The sequence below is a fragment of the Fukomys damarensis genome, unplaced genomic scaffold (assembly GCF_012274545.1).
Source record: "Fukomys damarensis isolate Sample0158 unplaced genomic scaffold, DMR_v1.0_HiC HiC_scaffold_31, whole genome shotgun sequence".
Classification (NCBI taxonomy): Eukaryota; Metazoa; Chordata; class Mammalia; order Rodentia; family Bathyergidae; genus Fukomys; species Fukomys damarensis.
Window position 1 is genome coordinate 28,510,690 of NW_022900943.1, and position 22,994 is coordinate 28,533,683.

General features: G+C 35.0%; 1 pseudogene; it reads left to right on the plus strand.

Annotated features, from left to right (window-relative positions):
- Nucleotides 1-21,355, plus strand: part of LOC104874445 — a 130,087-nt pseudogene extending 108,732 nt beyond the window's left edge.
- The last annotated feature ends 1,639 nt before the right edge of the window (nt 21,356-22,994 follow it).

Sequence of the window (22,994 nt, forward strand, 5' to 3'; positions counted from 1 at the left end):
GTAGTTTTCAGTGTAGAGGTCTTTTGCTTCTTTTGTTAGATTGATTCCTACATACTTCATTTTTTTGGATGCTATTGTGAAAGGAATTGTTTCTGTAATTTCTTTGTCAGTGAGTCTGTTATTTGTGTAAAAGAAAGCTATTGATTTTTAGGTGTTGACCTTGTATCCAGCTACTCTGCTAAAAGTGTCACTTAAGTCTAGAAGTTTTTGGTAGAGTTTTTTGGGTCTTCAATGTAGAAGATCCTATCATCAGCAAATAATGATAGTTTAACTTCTTCCTTTCCTACCTTTACTGCTTTAATTTCTTTCTCTTGTCTAATTGCTATGGCTAATGTTTCCAGAACTATATCAAAGAGGAGTGGTGATAGTGGGCATCCTTGTCTTGTTTCTGATTTTAATATGAAGGTTTTCAGTTTTTGGCCATTTAATATGATGTTGGCTGTTGGTTTTTCATAGATAGCCTTTATTAAATCAAGATATAGACCATCTATTCCAATTTTTTGAGGGGTTTTTATCATGAATGGGTGTTGAATTTTGTCAAATGCTTTTTCTGCATCTATCGAGAGGATCATATGATTTTTGTCCTTGACAAAATAATAAAGTGTATTACATTTATTGACTTACGTATGTCGAACCATCCTTGCATCCCTGGAATAAATCCAACTTGGTCAGGATGTATGATCTTCTTGATGATCATTAGTATTCTGTTTGTTAGTATCTTATTAAGGATTTTTGCATCTATATTCATTAAGGATAATGGCCTGCAGTTCTCTTTTTTAGTGGCATCTCTCCCTGGTTTGGGAATCAAAGTGATACTTGCTTCCAGGAATGAATTTGGAAGTATTGCTTCCCTTTCAATTTCATTGAAAAGTTTGAAGAGTAATGGCCGTAGCTCTTCTCTAAATGTCTTGCAAAATTCAGCTGTGAATCCATCAGGACCTGGGCTTTTCTTTGTTGGTAAATTTTTAATTACATTTTCAATTTCATTGATTGTAATTGGGGTGTTTATAATGTTTTTATCTTCTTTGTTCAACTTTGGTAATTCATAAGTATCTAGAAATCTGTCCATTTCTTCTGTGTTTTCCATTTTGTTAGAATACAGGTTCTCAAAGTAGGTATTGATGATCCTCTGGATTTCTGTTGGATCTGTTGTGACTTCACCTTTTCATTCCTAATTGCATGGATCTGAGCCTTTTCTTTTCTATTTTTCATAAAGTTAGCTAAGAGTTTGTCAATTTTATTTATTCTTTCAAAAAACTGACTCTTTGATTCATTTATTTTTTGTATTGTTTTCTTAGTTTCCACTGCATTGTTTTTTGCTCTTATCTTTGTAATTTCCTCTCTTGTTCAAGTTTTGGGTTTTTCTTGCTCTTGTTTTTCTAGGAGTCTAAGATTCATCATTAGGTTGTTTATTTGAGCTCTCTCTGTTTTCCTAGTGTGGGCATTCAGTGCTATGAATTTTCCAAGTAGAACTGCTTTCATTGTGTCCCATAGATTCCTGTATGCTGTATTGGAATTTTCATTTATTTGTAAAAATGGTATGATTTCTTATCTAATTTCCTTTGTGATCCATTGATTGTTCAGGAGAGTGTTGTTCAATTTCCATGTGTTTGTGAAGTTCCTGTGGTTTCTTGTGCTATTGATCTCCAGCGTGATTGCACTATGATCTGATAATATACAGGGAATAATTTGATTCTTTTGCATTTATTCATACCTGTTCTATGAGCTAGTATGTGATCTATCTTGGAGAATGACCCATGTGCAGCAGGAAAAATGTATTCTTTTGTGGGATGGAACACTCTGTTGACATCTATTAAGTCCATGCATTCAAAAGCTTGGTTCAGTTCTAATATTTCATTGTTGATTTTTTGCCTAGATGATCTGTCTATTTGTGAAAGTGGGGTATTAAGATCCCCCACTATAATTGTATTAGTGCTTATTTGATTTTTCATGTTTCTTAATATCTCTTTTTTATAGTTTGGGACATTTATATTTGGTGTATATGTTTATGATTGTCATCTCTTCCTCTTCAATTGTTCCCTTTAAAAGGATGTAGTGGCCTTTTTTGTCTGTCTTAATCAGTTTTGGTTTGAAGTTTACTATGTCTGCGAGTAAGATTGCTACCCCTACTTTTTTTCTGGGCTCCTGTCATGTGGAGAATTTTTTTCCATCCTTTCTCTTTCAGTTTGTAGGCTTCTTTTTTGCAGTAGGTATGTTTCTTATATACAACATATTGTTGGATTTTGCATCTTAATCCATTCTGCCCGTCTATTTCTCTTGATTGGTGAATTGAGGCCATTGACATTGATGGTTATAACTGATATATACTGACTTATTATTGTCATGTTATTGTTGTTTTGTTGACTCTTTTTAATTTTTTGCCCTCTCCTTTTAGTTTCTTGCCTTGACTATTTGATTTGCTCTGCTGGTCCTCATGGTATTATGATCCTCATTGTCTTTTTCTAGGATATTGTTTAGAATTCCTTGTAGTGCTGGTTTGGTATTCATGAAGTTTTTTAGGTGTTCTTTGTCATGGAAGTATCTTATTTCCCCATATATTTTCAAAGAGAGTTTTGTAGGATACATCAGTCTAGGTTGGAGGTTGTTTTCTTTTAGGACTTGAAATACCTCACTGCAGGCTCTCCTTGACCTAAGGGTTTGTGTTGAAAAGTCTGCTGTGGTTCTGATGGGCTTTCCTTTGCATAGGATTTGTTTCTTTTCTCTTACTGCTGGTAGTATTTTGTTCTTCTCTTGGGTTTCTGGGATCTTGATTATTATATGTCTAGGTGTAGATTTTTTTTTTTACTGTGGCTAGTTGGGATCCTATATGCCTCACTTATCTGAATGTCAAATTCTTCCCCTCTGTTTTGGAAGTTTTCTGTCATTAATTCTGTGAACAGCTTTTTTAAGTCATTTGTATTTTCTCCTGCTACTTCATGGATTCCTATCAGTCTTATGTTATTCTTCTTTGCATCATCTAGGAGTTTTTGGATTGATTTCTCATGATCCCCTACTGTTTCTAGCAGACCTCTCTTTTCAAGGTCACTGACTGCAATCTTATCTTCTATATCTAAGATTCTATCTTCACATTCTTTTATTCTGTTGCATACACTTTCAATGGAGTGTTTAATCTCATAGATATCTGTTTGCATCTGTTTTATGGATTTCATTTCTTTCCTATGTTGGGCATTTATTGTTTCCATTTCTTTCTTATGCTGGGCCTTCTGCTTCTATCATGGTCCTGAGCTCATCTATTTTTTTGTCAGCTTCTGTTCTAGAGTCTTGAATGATGACTTTCATCTTGCTCACTATCTCTATGGTTATCTGGGAAATTATTTCTGTTTTGAATTTTTCTAGAGCCTGATTGATCTGTTTTGTTACTTGTTGTGCTTTGAGTTCAGGGTGTTCTGGTGGTTCACTATCAGCCTTTTCATCCTCATTTGCCCTACTGTTTGCTACTGGTGAACTGGAAGTCTGTCTTTGAGTCTTGCTTAAGTGTTTTCTCATTTTTATTTTTGTTGTTGGTCTGTCCATGGTTTAATCTCTGGGTTATCACCCAAATCTTCCTGATATAGTTGTGCCCTAGTTTCTAGGTCTCTAACGACCCACAGACATTCTCATCTTCATAACATCAGAGAAAACAGCTCATCAAATCAACCACAATCCTTTATCCCAACTGATACAATCAGCAACACAATATGATCAAGCACAACTTGGAAACTGACCACCTGAGGCAGTCACTAGTCTATCACCCTTAAACCATGTGAATTAAATTGAAATCAAGAAGCAGTCCAAAACATGTCTACAGTGAACAAACTTTTCAATATAGTATATTTACTATTTAGGATAGGTGCTCAGACAGAGCTAGGACACATGACCCCTGATCTCAGCTAGCTGATGGCAGAATCCCACGGTGCAAACTGACCTTAGGCTGCAAGGCCTAGATTGAGTTTCCTGACCTCCTGAATGGTTGAACTCCACACAGTTCTACTACAGTTTCCCCACGCCCTTTCTTTAAAGATGTTCAAAGTTGGGAACTCAGAAAAATACCCTTTATGACCACCTCTGCCTCTGCAGAGTGGGTCCAAAGACTGGCACAATCAAGAGGTCTGAGAGTTGGGGGGGGCTCAGGGATGCCCATGCGGCTACCTTCCTGCTGCTGGAGCAATGCCAGTGGTCTGGCAGGGAAGGGTGGGGCTAGCTGCCCAAGGTCTGGACCCAAGCAGGCCCTTCTGGCACTGGAGTGATGGTGGCAGTCCAGCAGGGGAGGGCAGGGCTCATGACACATCTTTCTGACCTCAGCTTCTGCCCACAGCCTGCTGGCAAGAGTTTGTACATACTTACTTTTCCCTGAAGGGTGCTAGTTTCTTTTGCCAAGGAATGTGGTAGGTTGAAAAAAGCATCAAATTGGTGAACTGCTGTCACCATGAGGTTCCTGTCCTGCTTGATCTGAGTAGCTTTTTTTAAGATGCCAAAACAGGGATAAGAAAACTGAAGGCCATCCCACAGTTTAGAGGTTGAATTGGCTGCATTTGCTGATTCTGTTTCTGTTCTTTCTATGGTTGCACTTAATTTTTAACATGTATTTTTAGTAAATTAAATTTGAATCGACTTTGCTATTATCCCAAACAGTATTACCTTAGCACAACTTTAATTCCAGTCTCCTCCCCTGATTGTGTCTTTGGGGAGTGTTAAAGAGCATACCCTCAAAACTTGTTTGCATTCACTCATGTTTTACTCTTCTATCTGCCTCCTACTTTTTCCTTTTCTATTTAATATGCCTTTAACTGAAGTAAATCTTGCTGAAGTCTTTCAGTAGAAAGAATAACAAATGATAAAATTTAGAAATAATACAGTCTTTGTAAATCTGCATTTCTCTCTATTTTGCACTTGTTCTTTTTTATTTTTTTCTAGAACCGGGGATTGAACTCAGGACCTCATTCTTGCAAGGTAGGTGCAGCACCACTGAGCTAAATCCCAAGCCCTTGCACTTGTTCTTGACCTTCACTTTAGCTGAAAACATATTTCCAGGTGACTTTTCCTTAGTATATAACTGCGAGAGGTCTGTCATCAACAAAATTACCTAGAAAAGAGTAACAACCTCTCTTTTTTCTGGTTTTCTAAGTGTGGATTTATTTTTCAAATTTTGTGCAACTGAATTTGCTTGTTTAACTTAAGAGCACCTTTGTCTGTCTTCAATGCAGAAAAAAATGCAGTCATAATGTCTCCAAAGATTCTCCCTTCCCCTTCTGTCTATTCTCTTCTAGATATCTTAGATAAATATTACAGCTTCCAATTCTTTCCTCTATGCCTCCTAATTTCTCTTTCATTTTTTTCCATCTCTTTATCTCTCTGAGCTGCACATTGAATGATTCTATTAGGTTTTATAACCCAGAAAAATCTTTTTCCTGGAGAGTCTAATTACTGATTAACCTAGTGAATTTTACTCTTTTCTAATTCTAAGTATTATACAAAAAAAAGGCAGCTACATATCGTGTTAACCTGATTCCTGAATATGCCACAGAGATGAAAATGTTTATTCTTATGCAAATATTCTTTTCATGATAGATGCTGCTGGAGATGTTCCTGACTCCTACTCTGTATAAATAAAAGCTTGCCATTTCAGTCCCATCTTGCTGACATATTGGATACCCTGGGTAAAATGAAGCCAGAAAGCATTTCTAATATACATGCAGACATATTTCTTTCTGGTTAATTATCTGCCCTATTTTAAAGCATGCTTATTTTTGAAGTGTCAAAATGTACTAATCCATACTACAATTGTTTGGAAAACTTCATCAACTGGTATATTTCAGCAAAGAAAGACATCTGATGCCAACCAAGAACCAAGTCCTTTTTTTTTTTTTTTTTTTTTTTTTTGGTCCTGTCACTATAAATGGCTTTCCTATTTTCAACAGTTTTTCAAAATCAAAGTCATATCTAAGCTGACAACTTCTTTGGCAAGTTTCAGCTTTTCAGCTCAATGTAATTTGAAACAGTCAAGGAAGCAAAGCCTAAACAATAAGATTTTTAACAGTAATGGTGACAGATCCTTAACTACTGTCACACTGTGTCTGACACTGAAAGACTGGAGAGGAAATTCATTAGATAAATACTTGCAGTTAAAGGAATATACCTGCATTCAGAGTATGTGTCCTGGGTCGTGAAACTATGTTAAGACCTGAAAATTCAGTAATGTTAAACACTGAGAAAACATACCTGGAAAATCCCCCCAAGGAATTTCTCTTTAACCTTCAGAATATTCTTTGGCTGTAGTTCCATCCAAAGGTCATTTAAAGGTCACAACAGATGGAAAAAACCATCAAGGCTCTACCCTGTTTAGCCTCACACTACATTTTTAATTATTTTTTATTTGAACATGTTTAAGGTATAAGTGTACATCCATCTTGGGAAATGGGTACATGCACTGAACATATCTAGATTCTTTTTATTCCCCTTCCACTCCCCATCTGCCTCTTCCTTCTGTCTCTAGATTCTCACAGTACTTCTATACAAAGAAAAGCTGTTTACTTTCTAAGGGAGAAGGGAGTTCTAATGTGGCCTTTGAATCACTATTGTTATACATATACAAATAAAATTTGCTTTTACCAAATAATGAAAATTTCTTCCTCTCTTATTATTAATACTTTAAAGCAGGCACTTAATTTCTTAATTCCTGGGAGTTTTTCTATTTCAGAATTATACAACAATTTTTAAGATTAATGTAAAAAAAATTTTTTTTTTGGTACTGGGGATCCAATTCGGGTCCTTGCACTTGCAAGGCAGGCCCCCAAACCGCTGAGCTCAATCCCCTGCCCAATTAATGTAAACTTTAATTTCACTTTAGGACATAGTATTCTGTTTATAATTTAGAAATTTCCTTTCATATATGCCATGCTTATTACTCAATAACTGACTTTTTAACATTTCTACATTTGTAACTACAATAAAGGCTATATGGACAGAATTCTAATCCTTAATAATCATAAGCCATTAAAACCACCTCCATAGCTCAAAGGGTTTAATGGTATCAAAAGAAGGTGCAGAAAGTATATATGTAAAGCATTCTAGAGGCAAAACCAAGTCATCACTTAGGGAACAAAGATTAATACTAATGACCTAATTTTATTGTTTATATCAATGGAGATGTAGCTGAATGGTAGGCCACTTGCCTGGCATGTACAAGGCCTGGGTTCAATCCCTAGCACTAGGGGTGGGGTAGGGTTGATTTCAAATATTAAATAAAATTATTAAAGATTAATTCAACAGGGGCCAGCTATTTAGCTCAGTGGAATTGTGCTTGCCTTGCAAGTAAGTGCAAGGTCATGAGTTAGATCCTCAGTACAAAAAATATATATATATTAATTCAACAATCTACCATAAGGTACCCTTTCTTCAGGATGATCACAATAAACATAGGTATCCCTCCAGTGGGATTTTTTAGTGCAGAGAGATTAGGCTCAATTTCACATACAGGAGGGGCAAGTAATGATTAAGGATTTTGTAAACAAAATGTGGTTTTATATTAGTGGATGGAAATTTACCAAGAGGAATATCATAGGTATGAGGGAATTCTGGTTAAACTAACATAACACAATTCTTGTGCACCACAGGTTGTGGTGATTAGATATCATCCAGCTGGATGGTAGAAGATGAGATATTCAGGATTGTGAATATCAAGGATGGAGAGATCTAGCTAAATGTCACTTAAGAGGGATTTTGTTGTTGCTGTTGTTGTTGTTGTTGTTGTTGTTAAAACAGTATTACAAGCAAGAACACAAATAAGTCTACAAGAAGGTTTAGAAGCCTGACTAAAGTCTGGCCAAGCAAAGAATCTTTGTCACAGCTAAAAAAGATAACTGGAGTTTGGTCTCACAATTAGGAAATGATGGAAGTGTAGTCAATAACAAATATATATAATTTTTCCACATATGCATATATACTGTATACATCTTAATCTATATATCATATATTCACATAAATATATATACATTATATATTTGCATACTTATATTGACATGATCCATATATTTTTAAATAACAATAATAGTCAGCAAAAATATAAAACAGGAGTTAAGAGTTCTTAAAACAGTAGAAATATACTAAAGGGAAATTTTAAATATTGAAAAATGGAAAGGAGGAGAGAAAGGAAAGTAAAAATATCTCAAGTATCTTATTTTATTGGGAAGATAAAATATTTATTGAGGGACATTATATCCCCTAAATGGAAATAATAGCGTACTGTCTTCACATAGCATAAAGAAATATGTGTGTATCATAGTTCCGAGAGATAGAAACTTAACGTGGTTTGGAAAAATATGGTAAATTGTTAGTTTACATAGGAAATGGAATGAATATTGACTTGAATCATTCAACAAAAAAATAAGAGCAAGAGGAAAAAGCATTGGAAAACTAATCTAAATATAGAGAGGAAGAAAACGTTCAAGCACATTAATCATGGCAAAAACTAAATTCATGCAGTACAAGAGATTACCTAATTGGCTGTATTAAACTTACAAGAAATACTGGGATAAGGAAAAGTTGAAAATATAAGTTAACAAAATAGTAAATAAACACAAAAGAAAAAATCAAGGATAAGATATTAATAGCAGAGTAGTTAAAATGCAATGATTATAGTAAAGATGGTGCAGAAGTATATTAGTTGATGATATTTTAAGAATGGGTCAAAATAGAAAAACTTGGAAAGGAAACAATGATGAAAGGAATATAATTAATGTCCTAGATATATTAAGCATGTGAATATGAATGTACAGGTAAAAATGTTTTAATAACATATAAAGGGGGAAATTTGCCTTCATCAAATATGTGTAGTTCATTTTTCATGTCCATGGAATATTTTTTAAATTAATTTTATACTTATGACAAAAATATATTTTTAATATTTTATTAGTATATATCTGCAAGATGTATTAGTATGTATATATATGTACTAGTACCTATAAATATTAAATCTTCAGCCTTTTTAGATTTTTACTTTTATTAGAATATATCTGCAGTATAGAAAGATTACATTCATCATGGGAAGTTGATTCATGCATATAATGTGTCTTAATTCTTATTCCCCTCTTTCCTCTCTACCTCCATCTCTTGATCCCTTTCCTATTTGCAAAAGATTTATCTCTCTGTTTTATCTTAACTATCTTTTATTTTGCTCATTAATTTATTTGTATTTTGAGTTTTTCATGTTAGAGAAACCATTCTCATTAAGTTTGTGTATCTGACATTTCATTTAGCATTAAGAACACAAGGTGCATCCATTTTCCTTCAGATGATTCAAATGTATTTTTTTTTTACTTTTTTTTTTTTGGTACTAGGGATCAAACTCGGGACATTGTGCTTGCAAGGCAAGCAGGAGAACCACTGAGCTAAATTCCCAGCCTCTTTTTTTTGGATTGGTAATATTAGATTTGCATATAGCATCTTTTTTTACTGTACACCTACAAAATTAGATAAAAATTTCAAAGTAATCAAAAATTCAAATATCTCAAAACAACATAAAACACACTTTTAAATAAACCTTGCAGTAGCTTGCCACCCTATGGTAGGCCTGCCACTTTCACCCAGAGTGCCAGAGGAGCCCAGACACCATGTTCTCCAACACAGCGTTCATTCCTGTTCCCCCACCACCAGGAACAAGAGAAAGAGAGCATCATCTTGGGCCTTGCAGGCAGAAATCAGCCTCAAAGGACAACTGCTGGCTTGCTAGACTAATTAACATAGATCTACACATTCCTGCCCAAGCCATCTATTGTGTCAACAGAGGCATAGCCTGAAGGAGGCCCTCTATTTCTATTTGTATTTTTTATTTTCAAAATAATATTTTTCTCCTATTTATTTGAAAAAGTTGTATCTATCTTTTTTCTCATTTTTTTCTTCTTTATCTTTTTTCTTATCTTATTATATTACTCTCACTCTCTCCTACCTTGATCTTCATTTCTCTCCCCTTTTTGTTCCTTTTCCTATCCAAAGTGGAATTCATTTTCTTTCTTTTCCTTTTCTTCTCTTTTTCCCTCTCTCAATTGCCATTAGTTTTAAAAAACACTGATTACACTGTCTAGCCTAACTATTGCTGTTAGTTTGTTCTCTTCTTGTGTATATTGTATTCTGTCTTCTCCTCTCAACAGCTCCCCAGAGTTTGTGTGATCTTCCTGTGTCCTCTGACCTCACTTCTAAACTTTCTCTACTCTATCTATCCCTCCCTCCCCAACTCCTTCTAAATTCCCATCCTGAAGGGTAAATTTGCTATATTGAAGAGTTTATTCACTATAAACATATTTTGGGCTGGTTCTCAATTTTGATTTAATTCACAAAATTAAAGGTGATAGATTAATAAGTACCACATATTGTCATTTTCTAAGCTGTGCTTGAAGGTATTGTGTTGCTGATTGTATCACCTGGGCTTAGGTGTTGTGATTGATCCAATCAGTTGTCTTCTAAGGTATAATGAAAATGAGATTGTCTCAGAGACATTGAAATTCAAAATGTAAAGACCAGCTGTATCTGGAATATTGAAGTATTAACCCAGGAATTAAACCAACGACAATACCAACAATAAAAATAGAAATAAGAAGACATTTAAACAAGGCAATAACACAAATTTCCACCTCACCAAAGGTAAACTCTGAGGTAAATGATGTGGAAAACTCTGACAGTCAACCATCTGGACACCCTGAAATGATAGATAGCACTGGAAGTAAAAAAAAAAAAAAAAAAATAAAAAAAAGGATAAATGAGGCTCTAGAAAAATTCAAAACAGAAATAATTTCCCAGATAACCACAGAGATGGTAAAAAGAATGAAAGACATGATTAGAGACTCTAGTACAGAAACAGATTAAAAAAAAAATACATAGATGAGCTCAGGACCATGATGGAAACTATGAATGTCCAGCATAGGAAAGAAATGGAAACCTTGAATACTCAATGTAAGAAAGAAATGGAACCCATGAAACAGATTTAAACAGATATCCAGGTGATTAGAAACTCTATAGAAATTATTCACAGTAGTATGAATGAATGTGAAGATAATATTTCAGATATAGAAGATGGCAGTCAGTGACCATAAAAAGAGAGATAGAGTAAAAACAGGAAGGGACCATAAAAATCAATCCAACAGCTCTTAGATGATGCAAAGAACAATAATATGACTGATAAGAATCAATGAAATAGCAAGAAAAAGTACAAATGACATAAAACTGTACACAGAATTCATGGCAGAAAACTTCCAAAACAGTGGGGAAGAATTTGACATACAAATAAGTGGGGCATATAGGTCTCCAACTAGCAATGATCAAAAAATCTGTATCTAGACATATAATAATCAATATCCCAGAAACCCAACAGGAGAACAAGATACTTCTAGCAGTTAGAGAAAAGAAACACATCCCATGCAAAGGAATGCCCATCAGAATCACAGCAGACTTTTCAACACAAACAAAGTCAAGGAGAGCCGGGAGTGAGGGATTTCAAGTCCTAAAAGAAAACAATCTCCAACCTAGACTGATGTATCCTACAAAACTATCTTTCACAATTGATGGAGAAATAAGATACTTCCATGACAAAGAGCATCTGAGAAATTTCATGAATACCAAGCTGGCACTCCACACTCTTCTAAACAATATCCTGAGAAAAGAAAATTAAAACTACAGCTCCATAAGGGCCAACAGAGCAAATGTTCCAGGCAAAGCAAGAAATTAAAGGGAGAGAGAGGGAAAAAAAAAAAAAAAAGAACCAACAACAGGAAAATAACATGACAATGAAAAGTTGATAAATAATAGTTACAGCCATCAATGTTAATGGCCTCAATTCACCAATCAAAATGAACAGGCTGGCACAATGGATTAAGAAGCAAAATCCAGCAATATGCTGTATACAAGAAACCCACTTAATCCACAAAGAAATTCATAAAATGAGAGTAAAAGGATGGCAAACAGTTCTCAATTCAAAAAGAGCCTGGAAAAAAGTGGTGTAGCTATCTTATTTGCAGGCAGAATAGATTTCAAACCAAAACTAATTAAGAGAGAAGACAAAGAATACCACTACAATCTTGTAAAGGGAACAATACAAGAGAAAGAAATGACAATCATAAATTTATATGCATGCAATAATAACACTCCTAACTATACAAAACAAATATTAAAGGACATGAAAAATGAAATAAGCACTAATACAATTGTAGTAGGAGACCTCAATAATCCACTGACACAAATAGACAGATCATCTAGACAAAAAAAAATTAATAATAATAACAAAACCAAACCAACTCTTAGAACAAAGAGACTTAGTAGATGTCTACAGAGTGTCCCACCCCACAAAATCAGAATACACATTCTTTTTGGCTGTGCATGGGTCATCTCCAAAATAGAGCACATACTAGATCATAGAACATGCTTAAGTAAATGCAAAGGAATTGAAGTTACTTCCTATATATTAACAGACCATAGAGCAATTAACCTGGAGATCAATAAACTAAGAAACTTCAAGAACTTCACAAATGCATGGAAATTAAATAATACCCTGCTGAACAACCACTGGGTCAGAGAGGAATTTAAAGAAAAAATTAGACAGTTTCTTCAATTAAATGATAATGCCAATACAACATACAGCATACAGAAATCTATAGGACACAATAAAAGCAGTTCTAGGAGGGAAATTCATAGCAGAAAATGCCTATACTATGCAAACAGAGTGAGCTCAAATAAAAAACCTAACGCTTAACCTTAATTTTCTAGGAAAAGAAGAGCAAGACAAGCTTAAATCTTGTAAAGAGAGAAAATTATAAAGTTCAGCACCTAAATTAATGCAATGGTGACTAAGAGAATTATACCAAAAAAATCAATGAATCAAAGAGTGGGATTTTTGAAAGAATAAATAAAATTGATAAACCCTTAGCCAAGCATATCAAAAAAGGAAACAAAAGCCTCAAATTCATTCAATTAAGAATTTAAAAGGTAAAGTCATAACAGATCCACCAGAAATCCAGAAGATCATTAGTACCTACTTCAAAAACCTGTACTATAATAAAATGGAAAATACAGAAGAAATGGAAAGATTCCTAGACACATATGAACTTCCAAAGGTGAATAAAGAAGATATAAAAATTCTAAACACCCCAATTACAATCAGTGAAATTGAAAACATAATTTAAAACTTACCAATAAAAATAATCCCAGGTCCTGATGGCTTCACTGCTGAAGTCTACAAGACATTTAGAGAAGAACTATCACCACTACTCTGAACTCTTCAATGAAATTGAAAGGGAACCAATACTTCCACATTCATTCCTGGAAGCAAGTATTACTTTGATTCCAAAACAGGAAAAGACCCAACCAAAAAAGAGAACTACAGGCCAAGCTCCCTAATGAACACAGATGCAAAAATCCTCAATTAAATACTGGAAAACAAAATACAGAAGATCATACACCCTGATCAAATTGGTTTTATCACAAGGATGTAAGGATTGTTCAACATATGTAAATCAATAAATGTAATACACCATATTCATAGTCAAGGACAAAAACCATATGATCATCTCAATCAATGGAGAAAAAGCATTCAACAAAATTCAACACCTATTCATGATAAAAACCCTACAGAAAATTGGAATAGATGGTCTTTTTCTCAACCTGATAAAGGCTACCTATGAAAAACCAACAGCCAATATCATACTAACTGGTCAAAAACTGAAAACCTTCAAGATAAAATCAGGAGCAGGACAAGGGTGTCCACTATCACCACTCCTGTTCAATATAGATGTAGAAACATAAGCCACAGAAATTAGCCAAGAGAAAGAAATAAAAGCAATAAAGATAGGAAAGGAATAAGTTAAACTGTCACTATATCCAATGATATGATTGTCTACATAGAACATGCAAAAAAATCTGCCAAAAGACTGCTAGACTTAATTGTCAGATTCAGTAGAGTAGCTGGATACAAAGTCAACACTCACCTACTTTGAGAACCTGTACTCTAATAAAATGGAAAACACAGAAGAAATGGACAGATTTCTAGATACTTATGAATTACCAAAGTTGAACGAAGAAGATAAAAACATTTTAAACACCCCAATCACAATCAGTGAAATTGAAAATGTAATTAAAAACTTACCAACAAAGAAAAGCCCAGGCCCTGATGGATTCACTGCTGAATTTTACAAGACATTTAGAGAAGAACTACTACCATTACTCTTCAAACTTTTCAATGAAATTGAAAGAGAAGCTATACTTCCAAATTCATTCCTGGAAGCAAGTATCACTCTGATTCCCAAACCAGAGAAAGATACAACCAAAAAGGAGAACTACAGACCAATCTCCTTAATGAATATAGATGCAAAAATCCTTAATAAGATACTAGCAAACAGAATACAGAGGATTATTAAGAAGATCATCCATCATGACCAAGTCGGATTTATTCCAGAGATGCAAGGGTGGTTCAACATACGAAAGTCAGTGAATGTAATACATTATATTAACAAAGTCAAGGACAAAAACCATATGATCCTCTCAATAGATGCAGAAAAAGCATTTGATAAAATTCAACACCCATTCATGATAAAAACCCTGCAAAAAATTGGAATAGATGGTCTATACCTCAATTTAATAAAGGCTATTTATGAAAAACCATCAGCCAACATCATATTGAATGGCCAAAAACTGAAAACCTTCATGTTAAAATCAGGAACAAGACAAGGATGCCCACTATCGCCACTTCTCTTCAATATAGTTCTGGAAACATTAGCCACAGCAATTAGACAAGAGAAAGAAATTAAAGCAATAAAGATAGGAAAGGAAGAAGTTAAACTATCATTATTTGCTGATGATATGATACTCTACATTGAAGATCCAAAAAACTCCACCAAAAAACTTCTAGACTTAATTGACAGATTCAGTAAAGTATCTGGATACAAGGTGAATACCCAAAAATCAATAGCCTTTCTATACACAAATAACAGACAGACAGAAAGAGAAATAAGGGAAAAAATTCCTTTTACAATAGCATCCAAAAAAATGAAGTATCTAGGAATCAATCTAACAAAAGAAACAAAAGATCTCTACACTGAAAACTACAGCACTCTGAAAAAAGAAATCGAAGAGGATATAAAAAAATGGAAAGATATCCCCTGCTCCTGGGTAGGAAGAATCAACATAGTGAAAATGGCCATACTACCGAAACTGCTATATACATTCAATGCAATGCCAATTGAAATTCCAACACTATATTTCACAGAACTAGAAAAAAGAATCCAAAAATTCATTTGGAACCACAAGAGACCTAGAATAGCAAAAGCCATTATAGGCAACAGTCACATGGCACCAGGTGTAACAATTCCCAATTTGAAACTATACTACAAAGCCACTGTGATAAAATCAGCATGGTACTGGCAAAGAAATAGGCCTGAGGATCAATGGAACAGACTGGAAGACACAAAAACAAATGCAGATGTACTCAGCTACCTCATCTTCGACAAAGGAGCTCACCATCCTCAGTGGAGGAAAGATAGCCTCTTTAATAAATGGTGTTGGAAAAACTGGATATCAACCTGTCACAGATTAAAATTAGACCCTTATCTTTCGCCATGCACTAAATTAAAATCCAAATGGATTAAAGATCTAAATATTAAAACAGAAACATTAAACTTGCTGGAAAGTAAGTTAGGCAGAACTCTGGAAGACATTGGTATAGGAAAAGACTTTATGAACAAATCCTCAGTAGCACGGGAACTAGCAGAAAGAATCAACAACTGGGATCTCATCTTACTAAAAAGCTTCTGTACTTCAAAAGAAACCATTAGCAGAACTAAGAGACAATCTACAATGTGGGAAAAAATTTTTACCAGCTGTACCTCAGACAAAGGACTATTATCAAGGATATATAAAGAACTCAAAACAATCAGTCCCCCCAAATATAAAGACCCGATCCAAAAATGGGCATCCGAAATGAACAGACATTTCTCATACAAAGAAGTGAAAGCAGCAAGAAAATATATGAAAAAATGTTCCACATCACTGGTCATTCGAGAGATGCAGATGAAAACAACACTGAGATTCCACCTCACCCCACAAAGAATGGCTGCTATCAAGAAATCACACAATAACAAATGTTGGCGGGGTTGTGGGGAGAAAGGAACCCTCCTCCATTGTTGGTGGGAGTGCAGACTAGTGCAACCACTATGGAAATCAATATGGAGATACCTCAAAGAGCTTGGACTGGAGGTTCCATTTGACCCAGCCATCCCTCTGTTGGGTATCTTTCCAAGAGAACTAAAAGAATCATATCACAGAGAAGTATGTGCACCCATGTTTATAGCGGCACAGTTTGTAATAGCTAAATCTTGGAAACAACCTATTTGCCCATCCGTTGGAAACTGGATAAAGAAGTTGTGGTTTTTCTATAAAATGGAATATTACTCAGCCATAAAGAGCGAGAGAATAGATTCATTCATAGGAAAATGGATACATATTGAAGATATACTCCTAAGTGAAATAAATAAGTCCCACATGTGTAAATACCAAATAGTTTCCCTGGTGTGAATATTCTGCAACAATGCATAAGATTCTAATAAGATTACTGACATTTAGAAATGGGAGGAAAGGAGCTAAAGGTGTAGGGAAGGTGTGATACGTAGGGGAAGAACAAAAAGGGAAAAGAAAAAAATGTGAGAGAATGAAAAGATGAAAATAAAGTGTTTGTAGATGGGGAGGGGAGGAGGGGGTGAAGGGAGGGCAAAGGTAAGGGGAAAAAATGAGAATCAAGACTTGCCATGTAAAGGTACATGATCCCAACAATGAATGTAACTGTACTGTATCCCTAAATGTACCAATAAACTCAATTAAAAAAAAAAATCAATGGCTATCTTGTACAAAAATAACAGACTCACTGAGAGAGAAATTAGGAAAACAATTCCTTTCATAATAACATCCAAAAAATGAAATATCTAGGAATCAATCTAATAAAGGAGACAAAAGACCTCTACACTGAAAATTACAGCACTCTGAAAAAAAGAGATAGAAAAAGACATAAGAAGATGAAAAGACATCTCTTGCATGTGGGTAGGAAGAATCAATATAGTAAAAATGGTCATAATTCCAAAATGTCTATACAGATTCAATGCAATTCTGATTGAAATCCCAACAGTATATTTCACAGAAATTGAGAAAAAAATCCACAGATTCATTTGGAACCACAATAGACCTAGAATAGCAAAAATCATTCTAACATCAGGAACATGGAAGGGGTTATCACAATTTCAAACTTGAAACTATACTACAAAGCCACTGTGATAAAAACACCATGGTACTGGAAAAGAAGCAGACCCAAGGATCAATAGAATATAGTAGAAAATGCAGAAATACATCACACACACTCACATATCTCATCTTTGATAAAGGAGCCAACCATCCTCACTGGAGGAAAGATAGCCTCTTTAATAAATGGCGTTGGAAAAAATTTGATTTCAACTTGTCAAAGGTTAAAACCAGAACTCTATCTTTCACCATGCACTAAACTGAAATCCGAGTGGATTAAATATCTAAATATTAGAACAGAAACACTGAACTTACTGGAAAGCAAATTAGGTAAAACTCTCAAAGACATTGCCAGAGGAAAATATTTTATGAACATATATTCAGCAGCATGAGAACTTTCACAAAGAATCAACAACTGGGATCTCATTGTACTGAAAAGTTTTTGGAGTGCAAGAGAAAACACCAACAGAGCTAAGAGACAACCTACAATGTAGGGAAAAAAATTTATCAACTACTCCTCAGACAACTACTATGTAGAAAATATAAAGAACACAAAAAAATTAGAATTCCCCAAATACAAAGACCCAATTCAAAATGGGCACCTGGAATGAGCAGACATTTCTCAGACAAACAAGTAAAAGCAGCAAATAAGCATAGTAAAATGTTCGTCACTGGTCATTCAAGAGATGCAAATAAAAACAAGACCAAGATTCTACCTCACTCCAGAAAGAATGGCTGCTATCAAGAAATCAACCAATGAAAAATGCTGGCAGGGCTGTGGGGAGAAAGGAACCCTTTTCAGTTGTTGCTGGGAATGCAGACTGGTGCAACCATTGTGGAAACCAATATGGAGATACCTCAAAGAACTAGGATAGGTTCCATTTGACCCAGCTATCCCTCTGCTGGGTACCTCTCCAAAAGAATTTAAAGAATCATACCACAGTGATATATGTGCACCATGTTTATAGTGGCCCAGTTCACAATAGCTAAAACTTGGAAACAGCCCAAATGCCCATCAACTGGACACTGGATAAAGAAGATGTGGGTTTCTTTTTTCTACAAAATGGAGTACTACTCAGCCATAAAGAATGAGTAACCAGAAATATTTGTAGCAAAATGGATGCACATCGAGGCTATACTCAAGTGAAATAAGTAGGACACACTCGAGTAAATACCAAATAGTTTCTCTGGCGTGAGAAACTAAAAGTGTAAGTAAGGCTCAAATGGTATCATTGAGAGTGTGAAATAGGAAGAAAATGGTTAAGGGGAAGTGGGAAGGGAGGGGAAAGGAAATAAGGGAAAAGAAAAATGGGAAAAGGAAACAATATAAACAGTCTTTGTACACAGGGAAAGGTGAAGGGGCGAGGGAGGGCAAGGGTATGGGGAAAAAAGAAGAACAAAGATGCATCATGTAAAGGGACAAGATTCTTATGATAAATGTAGCTGTACTGTTTGCTTTAAATGTACTGATAAACTTAGTGGATTCAATAAATAAATAAATAAATAACCCTTGCAGTAACAAGAAAATCAAAGGAGGGCTGGGGATTTGGCTCAGTGTTTCCACCACCTGTCTCACAAGTTCAAGTGCCTGAGTTTGATCCCTAGTACAAAAAGAAAAGAAAAGAAGATCAAAGGAGAAATTACAAACTTTCTGGATCTTCCATATAAATATCCTTAGAAGGAAACAAAAGTACTACTTAGAAGAAAACATTGGCTAAAAAATTTTCATTACTTCTTCTGCACTCAAAAGAAGCCATCAACAGAACTAAAAGACAACCTTCAATGTGGGAAAAAATGTACCAGCTGCTCCTCACACAAAGGACTATTATCTAGAATATATAAAGAACTCAAAAAAATTAGCCCCCCAAATATAAAAACCCAATTCAAAAATGGGCATCTGAAATGAACAGACATTTCTCAGACAAAGAAGTAAAACCAGCAAATAAATATATGAAAAAATGTTCCACATCACTGGTCATTCAAGAGATGCAGATAAAAACAATACTGAGATTCCCCCTCACCCAACAAAAAATGGCTACTACCAAGAAATCAACCAATAACAAATGTTGGCAGGGTTGTGGGAAAAAGGAACTCTTCTCCACTGTTGGTGGGAGTGCAACCACCATGGAAATCAATATGGAGATACCTCAAAGAACTAGGATTAGAGGTTCCATTTGATGCAGCCATCCCTCTGCTGGGTATCTTTCCAAAAGAATTAAAATAATCACACCACAGTGATATATGTGCACCTATGTTTATAGTGGCCCAGTTTGAAATAGCTAAAACTTGGAAACAGCCCATTTGCCCATCAGTTGGAGACTGGAAAAAAGAAGATGTGGTTTTTCTATAAAATGGAATACTATTCAGCCATAAAGAATGATAAATTAGGGTCATTCATGGGAAAATGGATGCATATTGAGGATATACTCTTAAGTGAAATAAATGTCACACATGTGTAAATACCGAATAGTTTCTCTGATGTGAAAAACTATAATGGTACATAAGATCCTAATGACATAATTGACAATGTGAAATAGGGAGAAAAGGGCTAGAGGTGTAGGGGAAGTGGGAAGGGGAGGGGAGAGGTAATAAGGGAAAAGAAAAAATATGAGAAAATGAATAAATGGAAATAAAGTGTTTGTAAATAGGGAAGGGAGGACAGGGGTAGGGGGGAAGATGAGAACCAAGACCTGTCATGTAAAGGTACAAGATCCCAACAATGAATGTAACTGTACTGTATACCTAAAATGTACCAGTAAACTCAATGAGAAAAAAAAGAATAAAAATTAACTTGGTAGTTGTCTTGAAATGTTAAAAAATGAACAAACTAAATGAAACAAGGAAGCTGTACAAATCTAATTAAGGAAAAGGAAAAGAAAAGTATGCAATTTGTATAAATAAGTGCAAAAACTGCTTCTTGGAACTGATAAAATAAGAGAATCCTTGATGAATCCAAACAACACATAGTAAAGTAAAAGCAGAATAAAAATGGGAAAAAACATAATCTTAAGTACAAAGGATATAAAAAGAATTATAGGAGAAAATTATAGGTAACAACAGTAACCAGTTTAAAATTTTAGAAGAAATGAACAGTTCTTTTATAAAATATTTCAAAATTGACTTCAGAAGAAAAATTCCCTAATAAAATAGATGACCATATGGTACATTGAAAAGCTGTTTAATAACTCACTGAAAGGGCTGGAGATTTAGCTCAGTGGGTCTGCTGCCTGCCTCTGAAGCACAAAGTCCCAAGTTTGATCACCAGAACCAAAACAAACAAGCAACTCACTGAAAAGGGTCCTTTCAGATTGGCACAAGCCAAGATGGCTGACTCAGAGAATGGGTGTCAGGTGAGGAGAAGGTACACAGACCTGCTAAATTCATCTGTCTTGCACCCACAGTGCAATACATAACAAAGTCTTTAGTGATGTCCAGATACTACTTAATAATGGGTTTCCTATGGGAGGAAGCAGCAAATACACTCACCAAGTTCACACCTGGTAAGTTAGAAGGACATGAAGATCAGGTCTTCATCACAATGCCCTCAGTAACAGGATATTTTTGGATCCCAGAAACAAAATTTTTAAATTTGATCACTTATGGAAAGAAGCAAACAGTCCCCAGCCAGAGGAAGTAGATAAAGGTTTGGAGTCTTGGAGAAAATCCTGTAAGTGTTCATTAAGAGCCTATGTGAAAAAATCATTCTAATGGCTTCTGTAGTCTTTATGCTTAAACTATAAAGGAGCAACAGACCATTATTGCATGCAGCATAAGTTACCAGTTTCAGCGTAAACTTTTCTGGAATGGTGGTTGGCTATTAGAGCAGATATTCATCATCATGCCACCTATAGCCAGGTAGATGGAGCACTCTGAATGTGGGTTCACTATTATGAGGATGGCCACGTTCAGATGGTTACTTACAGAGATGTAGAAGAGTCAATATCTGCTTCAAATGATGTCTAGACTGCCAAGATGCTTATTAAACTCTCAGAGAATGCAGAAGGTATCAGACAGCAATTAGTGAAATTATGAAACAATATCAGACACCATATTCAAGGCCTTGGTAGCTTCTAGTTATTTGTGTCAACATTGAATGAAACAGATAGTACAAGACTGTCGAAATATAAACACTCAAAGGCTGACTATAGGATTCTTCAGTATGTGGAAAGAAAAGGATTTGATTTGTGGTCGTGCAATAAGGAAGTGATTTATAAGTCAGAGTGATATTTTGCTGGAATTTTCAAAGTTAGATTTTCAAGCCTCATGAAATACTGTTAAACCTATATAGCATTGCCTTAATTCTTTTCTTTAATCTGACATAATTTTCAGCTGTTTATCTGCTTGTAAACCTTTGTTGTGGTTGTTATTAATTCGGTACATTAAATGTTGGAGAGAAGGACCTCTCCTGGAGTTGTTTTAGTATTTAGAAAATTTTCCAAGCCATAATGTCATGTTACTGGTAATAAAGAATTCACTAATTTTTATCCCTACATTTTTAAGTACTTCTTGTACCTATGTATTTTGCTGATCCACCAATTGAACAGGCTATGCAACAAACTATAGCTAAATGGAAGACCATTACTGCCTTGACATCATTAACAGGATAATAAATTAAAACTACAAATAATGCCATGCACATTAAATTTCACAACTAAGTACAGTCAAGCATCATTTAATGACAGATGCATTCTGATAAATGTGTTAGCAGCTAATTTTGTTGTGCAAGTATCATACAATGTATAGAAACTAAGATGCCTATGATGTCACTAAGCAATACAATCTTATGAGACCACTGTTTTACACAAGCTATGTCATTAACCAACACCGCATTATGTAGTACATAACTGTAGTAACAAATTTATTAGAGAGACCACTCTCAAAATCTAAAAACTACCAAAATAACACAAAAATAAATAATCAGAACAGTTCTCATTTAGCTGATTAGGGCTGCTATAACAATGTTCCACAAACTGAACAACTGAAATGATAGAAGTGTCTTGTCTCACTATTCTGGAGGCTTAGAAGTCCAAGATCAGCAGGGACTTCATGCCAGCATGACTGGCTCCTCCTATAGGTTGTAAGAGAGAATCATTTTCATGTCTCCTACTCCCTACTGGTTCACTGGTAATCGCTAATATTCATATGCTTGTGAAAGTAGGAATTGGTTGGCTTTCCCATAGCTGCACAAAATATCTGACACCTGCAACTTGAAGAAAGAGAGATTTATTTGGTTCAAAGTTTCAGAGGATTGAGTTCATGGACAGCTGACTCCAAGGCAGAAACATCATGGCAGAAGGAAATAGTGGGGCAAAGCTGTTTACTGCATGGGGGCTATGAAGTCAAGCAAGGGAACAACCACAGAAAAGAAGGGGCCAGTGACCAGATATAATAGACAAAGTCACACCTCCATGACCCACACAGACACACCCAGAAGGGTGGTTTACCAATCTACTGATCAGCTCTCAAGCCAATAAAGTTGACCATCCATTTTAACTGCCTGGAACTATTACCCCAATCGGTTTTTCTTTACATGATCTCTATTTGCATGTCTGTGTCCAAATTTTCTTTTTTATTAGGATACTCCAGAATGACCTCATCATAACAAAATATCAGCAATGGTCTGTTTTAAACAAGGTCCCATTCTGAGGTACTGGGATCAAGACTTTAATATGAATTTTAATGAATATACAGTTCAACCTACAGCAGTTCTACAACTATTAACTATATTGAAT